Below are 9,493 nucleotides of genomic sequence, written 5' to 3' on the forward strand. Positions count from 1 at the left end.
AAGCTAACATTTCCCGGAAAATTACCTTCCTAAGCTTTATCTAGATTAGCAAGAAAAATAAAAATGCATCTTGAAAACCGATTGTGTGAATTGATTGTGATTCAGTGATTGATTGAGCTTCGTCGAGCAGCTGACAATATTCTCTCCTGTGATAAAAATTCGAAATAAATTAAAATACATGGGCGTGTTACAGCCCGTTTGGGAAAACAGTGAAATATATGACGTTTTAAATAATTAATTTTGGAATTTTTAACGTTTACCCAGAAGTTTTTTTCCATCACGAGGAAAATCTTCGAAAGATCCGGTCTGATGTTCTGCCGGCCGAGTAGCGTGGGGGATTCGCCGAGGCGCCTACTCACTAAAAACCTCGGAAATAGAAGGGCTCCCTCCCTCCTCTCTCACTCTTTCACCGACCCACAACCGTCCCTGATATATTTCCGTTAGCGTCTGAGAAGATTTTTTTTTGCTAGTATCTATTGTTTATTTCTTGACCTTTTTTATGACCTCTGACGTGTATTTTTTGCCCGAGGGCCAGGGTTCTTTTCGTGGTGACGCAGATCAAGGTCGCCCCTTTACCTGCAATCACCCCTGCCACCCAACCATTTACTGAACCAAGCCCGACGTCGCTCGACTTCGATGATCGCACGGGAACCTGCAAGCCAACGTGGTACGCGGCAAATTTGCGTAAATTTGGTTTGTTTGTTTATTTAACGCCTTGTTTACTATGAAATTCATGGGAGTAGGTGTTTGGATTATTTTCACAATTAGTGTCTTTTTCTTCTATTTTTTCTTTTTTTCAGTTCTAAGCTGTTCAATAATTTTCGAGGTCTACAATTATTTTAAAGCAGAAGGTCAGGTACCAAAGTTCTAAAACGTAACTTAAACAACTTTAAATTAACTCAGTCATCGGACCCAAAAGGGAAAGCACAGGAAAAGGTACAGCGTACCTGTGGTTACAAATTTTACAACACATAAACTGTACTCTTTGAACTTGTCACGAAACTCCAAAATTTCCGGACAACAAACCCTCGAATCAACACCGGGGCCTCTTAATGAAAAACGCCTCGAAGCAATTAATAATCGCGAAATTAGAGCTAAACACGTCGTGATAGAAAGGGCGGAAAATACGGGGTCCTGCAATTTTCCCCTGCGAAATATGCCTGTGCATGAAGTGCAAAATCTGTAGTAAAACACCTTAAATTCAGCACCGGAAATTAAAAAACTGAAAGCCGAGACAGCGTCTATGTATATTACGTAGGTATAAAATTATGTATGACATTTTTGTGACTTATTTTTCCCTCGTTTAGCCCTAACTTGAAGCACATATAAGCTCTTGGGAGCACAGTTTCAAAAGCCACGCTCTTTATAACTTGTTCTACGTTTAAAGTATTTTTCCTGTTTTTTTTTAGTGCCTTTTCTAGAGAAGAATGGCAACAAGGGAATTTTAAAATTATTTAATTGTTCTTTTTAAATAAACGTTTTTGAAATTTTTTTCGGAAACAGAACAATGGTAAGCAAAAAATGTTACGCTCAGGTATACGCAATAGGTAAACATTTTTCATTCGCAACACAGAAATCTTTTGTTTGTGTTACGTGCAAATTAAACATGAATATAAACGAGACAATTGACGGGTCCAGTTTTCCGCGCAATACTCATAATCCTATTTCCAGAAAATCAACACTGTGATCAAATTACTCTATACTTTTTGTACGAAATTTCCGTTAAATCTCGATTGAAAAAATGTTATAAAAGCGAATATCAATTTTCGCGATTTAAAAAACTGTCAAAAAATAATGGGAGGTAGACCGCCAGATCTACCGACAAAACCGTTAAAACATAATTCTCGTAGCGAATCCGTAACAGTAAGCTTCTACGTTAATGAATAGCTCAGAATAAAACAAAAGAAAGGTGAACCCTCAGGAGTGGTGACACACTAGAAGCGAATTTACTAGGAAGCCTGTGGCCGGACATGTACTGGACTAAGAATTTTTATATTCATTTGCTTGCTTTTAAATACAGGTTAAGTGAATATGGACAAGACAGGACTTTTCTTTGGATCTAGCTGTTCTCTTTTCTTCCACAATCCTTCACTTTCAGTTTTCGATTTTTCTTGGGAGATTCTCAGCAAAACTTACACATCAAACAATTGCTGGAAGATTTTTACTTCGACAAAATTTTCTCTATTAAGCGAAATCAATAATAGGGGCTGATAAATTATCTATATCTGGCCACACAACTTGAACTAATCTGATATCAGCGTATTTCATTTATGTGTAGTTTGTGCTTTAGTTCTACTCTCTAGAGTGTGGACGCTAGTGTCTGGGAGTTCGGGGGTTGGTTGGGAGTAGGAATGGAATATTAACAATACTGCATGCTAAGGGGACTTCTATGATAAACTTCCAAAAGGAAGGAAACTAGTAAAAATCTGGAAAAATTAGTTACTTTGAATCACCCTTGAGCTAGCATAAAAATGTCGAATTTTAGCGTTTCTGAAATTACGGTGATCGAAGGTTCTAACGAGTTTCCTTGAAATTACGCGAACGCCCCAGTTTTATTATGCATAAATATGCAATGCAAAAATATGCAAGAACATATTTATCGATCCTAAATTATTACTTATTTAAGGCAATTGCATGTTTAAACAACAGCACTGAGAGTGACCTATTCAAAATCGATGCGCATCTAAAGCCGCAATTTAATTTAGAAAACTACTGCATAAACTAATGCCATGTCAACGGCATTCCACTCTTCCAAAATTGCGCCCAAAGCATGCAGCACATCTAAACCTTACGTTCCTCGGTTAACTTAAACGACATGCCTTAGAGGAAATAAAACACCGCTAAAGGCACAAAACTACGTTATTAGCGACGTATAAAACAATTTTAATTAAAACGCGGCTGGTTTGTTGTTCAGAGTGGGGTGCGGCCTTAATGAAGTAATTAAGAATCACGTAAGCAAATGCTTCTCAAACAGATAAAGCCGGTAGCAGTGCACTGCAAATAAAACAGGGTCGCTAAGTAAATCTCGCGAAGTATTCTCGGAAGAAGTGCAATTAGGGTCGTAACTGAACGTGATCGGAATCGCATGACTTCAGACCGAAGTTTCGAGTCCGTGACACAAAATGGGGCTGCTGCCGAACTGGTGGGGTCCTGTCTAAGGGCGCGATGTGCAGAGATTGTCGATGTCAGGACGTCGCGTCGGGGCATAGGTCGAGGCATCTGCAAGTGCGAAGTTAGTCGATGGCTTCCCATTGCGGTGATTAGTTTTCCACGAGCAGAAAATGTGGAGAATTGCGGATTCTAAGTCTGAATGTTGTAGCAAACGCGGGCAGGAATCGGTACTGTCAACGGCAAGTATGTTCGCAGAAATATATCCCACCAGCGTCCTCAACCGTCTCCTCTCTGATGATGATTTTGAAGAAGCAGCAATGGTTATGGAAAAAATGCGAGAAGACTAAGGTCTATTGCGACTTTTTATGCCTCTTTCCAGCTCTACGGTTAATTGACTTGAGCTCCTCGATGGTCGGTTCCGCTCCTAGTGGATCTGGTCAGTTCGGTTCATCTAGAGTGAATTAAACGCTGCTTACACTCAAATATTTGGTCGAGGTGCAGTAAAAAAAGAACACGTAGATAGCGTTGGTAAGATATTTTCCTGCAGGCCCAAAGTACTTGTTCTTGAAGTTGCTAACTTCTGCCTTTGATTGATTCGAGATGAACGGGATCTTATAGGATCGAAATCGATCTTCGGGGTGCTCAAGTTGATTACATGCAGGCTGGAATGAGGCATAAAGTCATAATAGACTTTTCAGACATTTAGTTAAAATGTATGTACTTACAACTTCTGGTTACTTCAATCTCATATATCGAACTTTGAGGGCGATCGGGCAGGGTACCGTACAGTAGTTTCATTGATATTGAGTGAACAAACTAAACCTATGCCTTTTATAATTTTTCTCTTTAACGCAAATGAAATTCAAATTAGGGTGTCAGAAACCTAGGAGCCATACACGGAAAATCTGGAATATTTCAAAGTCTCAGAATATAGAAAGAGGGGCTGAATCGCGAATATTATTGTTTGTACTGGAATTCTGTGAAATGCTAAAACCGGATCATTTCATTAGGATTAACGCATGACCAGGACAACCGGGACAATTAAGAACCCACTAGGGAGAGATGATGAAGATGGACATGTTGAGTGAGCTGAAATTTATTTTCTGCACATTGCATCTCCACGAGGAAGCATAACACAGATTATATAATGAGACAAAATTCAGCTTTCACATAATATATAACTTGCTGCCTTCTCCTCAGTTTTCGGGCACTAATTTGCATTTCTTTCTTGCTTCCGGCAGTTTTCTCTAGATTTTCAGCTCTTTTTTCTGGGTTAACCAAGTTCAGTGAAAAGAATTTTAGATGGAGATGAGTCATATTGTTTACTCCATATTAAATTTATCAACACGTGTCTTTGCTCCTTAATTCTCGGTTTGGATCGTTTAATTTTCGTAATATTTATAGAGGTATGAATATTTTATTTAATTATTTATATCTCTTCCAAATAACAAGAGTCACTATTAAAAAACCCTCGGGTAGGCTTTGAATTATTAGCGGCATGTCTCGGATAAATTCATCCGTTATCTATCATGAATGTCAGGTGTTTGATGGAAAAGAGTAAATAGCTTAATCCAGGCCATACATTTACGGTTCAACACCTACCGCCAGTTTTTTGTACCGATCACCCGTTATGAGAGACTACGGTATTTTTAACTTCATGGTAACACTCAGAAGCTATATTTATAAGTTACAGGGGATTTCATTATTTTATTGACCACTTTGCAGTTTAGCGTCACAACTTTGCGCAGATTGACCATGTGGGTTAGTCCGGCAGATTATGGACATGAATTTGCCCAAAATGTTCTTAGACCGGTCAATTTGGATATTCAGACATTTCAAATTTTTCAATATGCATACATATATGCATATGTGTATTGGAATGTGTGGTACTATATTCCACAAAGGCGAAAAAAACCTGTTAGTTAAGGAAATTTTTTCTGTTTTTCTGTAGGGGTTATCTTCTATCATTGTTAAAATTCACAGGTCGGGCATTTAAGAACGAAAGACAATGGTGCTATGTCTCAACCGTTAATGTTGTAATTACTAACTTCCTCATAGCAACAAACTAATTATTGCTGCCACATTTGTCTTTTTAAAACCGCCTTGGCTCCCTCGTTGCCTTTGTGATTCATCAGCACCCACAAATAACGATAGAAATCAAACAAGGAAATTACGGAGGAAAACAGACACGTGACATCTATATAATAAAGGGGAAAACCTTTTCCAGCCGTGTTATCCTGCAAATCACACGCGAAATATTTCCCTGAAAAGCGGCAATGGGTTGTAACTAATACAATAGGCATCCCGTCGTTAAGATAAATCAAGCCAGCCGGAAAAATGGGAGACCTTCTTTAAGAAAATAGGTAGAGAAGCGGTACAAAGATCCCTTTGAGCTATCTGGTTAACACGAAATTTATTTTTTATTTTTTCTCATGCCTTTTATCTTGATTGATAAACATAGACCTCTTGTTTCTTATACTATTGCGTCATGTGAGTCGTTTGTTGATTTCCACATGCACCGTTATTGCCACAGGATTTTAAAATCACCCAAAAGAACATGGCGAAAGCTTAACTTAATACCTATCGTGTATTTCTGGGATTTGAGCCTTACCTCGATAACTCTTCTCATTGTCGCCATTGTCTCCCGTTTCATAAAATATGTATTACAGGACTTTCCTAAAGTGCCGAACGGCGCCGTTAACCCTTTTACTGTTTAAAATTTATCTGGTTTGGCGTCAGAGTGTCGTAAAAAACGTTCTATACGGAAAACCTCCTTTGAAAAGAGCATGGCGTGTTCCTTGTGACAAACAGATTTTCGTTAGTCTATCTGAGCGATGTTAATCAGCAAATTGTGAAATTTCAGATCTGGAAAGAGCAGCCGAGCCTAAGCCAGCGTGAGTAATCCATTAACCAAACCAGACAACGTGGATAAATATTTTCCTTTCATTTTATTATAAGCAAAACGAAAAGTAATTTATGGTCATGTTGTAATTTATAACCCTTCCGAGGCTGCACGTAATTTATCTGGGAGTGAGATTAGCTAAATAAAGCGCCAGACAGCGGCTGAACCCTTCACTCAGCCCTTTGCATCTCGGAACACGTGTTGCAACTTGTTTCGCCAAGATTAGGGCCGAACCACAAGACGGCTAACTTGGCTAGTTTCGCGATAAACGTTATTACAAACGTTTTATGTTAATCGGAAGGTTTAACTTTGTTTGAGATTGCCACGGTGCTTACTAATAAGGCTACGAGATTAAGCTATTCCGGGAGATTGAAATGGAAATAGGTTAAAGCTGGGAAGTGAAATGTATGTATAAGGTTTATAGGCGAGTTTTATGTATTTTATTGGTTGCGAAACATAGATTTGGACCTAAGGTATTTGACAAATAATTTAGTAGCTCTAACTATAATATATTCCCGGCAAACTTAAGGCCTCAATCTCTTCCGCTAAACTGATACGCACTAAAAAGTGGCAGCAACTTCTCTATGATAAATTATTCGGAAAATAAGTGTGTCTTGATTCCACGTATCTCTTCCTTCCCAACAAATTCGAAACTAAGTGACTATCGTCAGCCGAACTGATTTGAACTGATCTGCGACGTGCACTTTTCGGTTTGTTGCATATATCTTGCAATTTTAGTTGCGATGAACATTGAAGAACCATACCACATCTTTTCTCAGATGAATACAATTGAGTTGTGTTCTCACGTCTTGTCAGGCCATAACTCAAAGTCATATAATCTGAACGTTCACGTCAAGTTCGAACGGGATCCGAGACTCGCTTTACACTTAGTAAGGCCATGTCGTCTTCGTATCTCTGACTCATTCAGCTCGAAGCATGCAGTTTTTGGTTTCTATTTAGCAATTATTGATAGAGACGAACTTTTGAGAAAATAGAGCGAATTTTGTGCCAGATGAATATAGTGGAGTTGTGTTTCTAAGTCTCCTTAGACGTCAATGTAACACCATGTAATTTGAACGTTTATTTCAACATCGAGAAAGGTCCGAGACTCACTCTCCAAGGTTAGTATGGATAAGTTGTGTTTCGACGTATTCTCTCCCGACCGTTGATTTGGAAACTAATTCAGGTTCGAAGCATATGAATTTTTCACACTTGCAACATGTACTTTACGGTTCGTTGCTTCGATTTAGACATCATGAATTTCGATGAACTCTTGAGGAAATGAAACGAGTTTTCTGCCAGTATCGCATTCCTATTTACTACAGGACAATAACTCAAAACTGTTAAGTTTGAATTTTCGGGCCAGGATCGAGAGAGCGCCGAGATTTCCTTTGTAGTTGGCACAGTAATGTTGCGCACGAGTTCTCCGTGCTTAAAAATTAAAAAATACGAATTTTCCTGAGTTGCAATTTTCACTGCGGCCTGTATTAATCTACTTTCCAGAAAATGGAGCATATTAGGGTTTTCCGGCCCATTAAGGTGATTGAGCTCTTTTCCCACGTACATAATTCAAACTTACAAAGTTGCACTTACGAGGACACCAGGTGAGAGTTCCAAGAACATCGATTCGATTTTCCTGAATTGACCCCACTTACCTTCTCATTTCCTTAATGTATTAAATGGCCTGAATAACGGTTACTCCCCTCGTATTCTTAAACGCTAAGACTACCTGCAAAATAGCCCGGTCTACAAGCGCCCAAAAGAAGATATTAATAAAATTCCAGTCACAAACCCATCCCTAGATCAATTTAGTTCGTTTTAATCAAGACGAAGGTAAAAAGAAGGATCAATAAAGCAGACACAGTCAAACGTATTTCCGGAAAAGTAATGAACTTTCAAGTAAAAAAAGACTCGATATTTCCACGGGAGACAGTATATCCGAGTTAATGCGGCTTGAATAACAATCCTGGGGCATATGCGAGAATATATAGATATATAAAATGGGTTTGAGAGGGCAATATGGAGATGCGGCTTGAGTTAGAAATCGTGTACAGATAAATGAACTGCAGATGGTTTTCCCTTTTCGAATGGCCCAACTAAACGGGGAGTTCCGCACGTTATGGACTATTGAAGTCGGGAAGTGTAAACAAAACGTGGAGATGCGATGGGAATTTCAAATATCGAAGTTTAAACTACTGCCTCCGCTAACGGTGCATGAATAACAAGTGGAATTTTCTTTCCAATAATACATTCTAGTTAAAAGTTTTCTCTGCAGATAAACTTTCATGCACCGTATCGCAAACATGCCACCAATTATAAACTTCATTTCGCCAGCTACAAAGACTCTTTTGTCTTTGCAAAACTCCGGCCATTTTTCGGCCAAATGATGGGGGTTAATTCTTTTTTGCTTCAAACTGACACAAAATTCCACGGCTCGTAAAAGGGTCTTACGAAAGGATCCAAAGGCTTTTCAGCCTTAATTAATCATAGAGAGCCCTAAAAAGAACGTTTACCCCTATTAACAGATATACTGGGGGAAGAAAGGGGATTAATTACGTTATTGGGAGTGGAAGACGCGTTGATGTTGAATTTAAACCCACATTTACACAAATCGATATAAAAAGTTCAATGTTTCGGGAGGTCATACATTGGTGCCAGAATTGAAATATACGAACTATTTTTTTTATGTCTACTTGGATGCACAACTTAATTAAGTGCGACGCTTTTGCTTCAGAAGTTTTCATAATTCTAACGCGATGGTGTGAATAACTTCCATAGTATTGCAACGACAGATACGTTGAATCAGTTGCATCAGAATGAACGGAAATCTAAAGATAGGGAGCAGTTTGATTTGAAGAACATAAGATCGATTATTGGAAAAAGTCAGACATACTACATGCTACAGAACTCTTCATTATTGTGAAAACTTTGATACCTCTGTCGTTTCTTTAAAAAAATGTTGGATGATTTTTTTCCTAATTTTTTTTGCCGTGCTGCAGAGAAATTTGGTGTTAAAATGGGTTGCAGTGTAAAAACACACCATAAAGATTAATTATGATAAGATTCCTAAAACTCGAGGTTGAAAAAGCGACTTGCCATGTAGGTACAGTAAATTTAATATAATAAATGCGGATTGAAAAGTAATATGTTTTATTAACGTCCGAAGACAAATTGACCTACAGGTTAATCGGAAGCTGTTTACTCTGTAATAATTTCTCTTATAATAGAAGAAACATCTTCCCTGCGTATTAATTTAGAGTTCCTTCTGGATATTTATGATTTTGAGATGTTCAGGAGATACCTGGATATATTTTTTGTAGCAAACGAAATAACCGACAATCGACAAAAACTCTCGGTTTTGCTAAATACATTATCTGATGCAGAATTCGTGCTTCTGGAAAATTTGGCTCTTCCCACAAAGTTGGAGGAAGTGCTTTATAAAGACTTGGTACAATTACCTCGATCGTTCTATAAGCTAAG

This window comes from Euwallacea similis, chromosome 9, assembly GCF_039881205.1.
Source record: "Euwallacea similis isolate ESF13 chromosome 9, ESF131.1, whole genome shotgun sequence".
Taxonomy (NCBI): Eukaryota; Metazoa; Arthropoda; class Insecta; order Coleoptera; family Curculionidae; genus Euwallacea; species Euwallacea similis.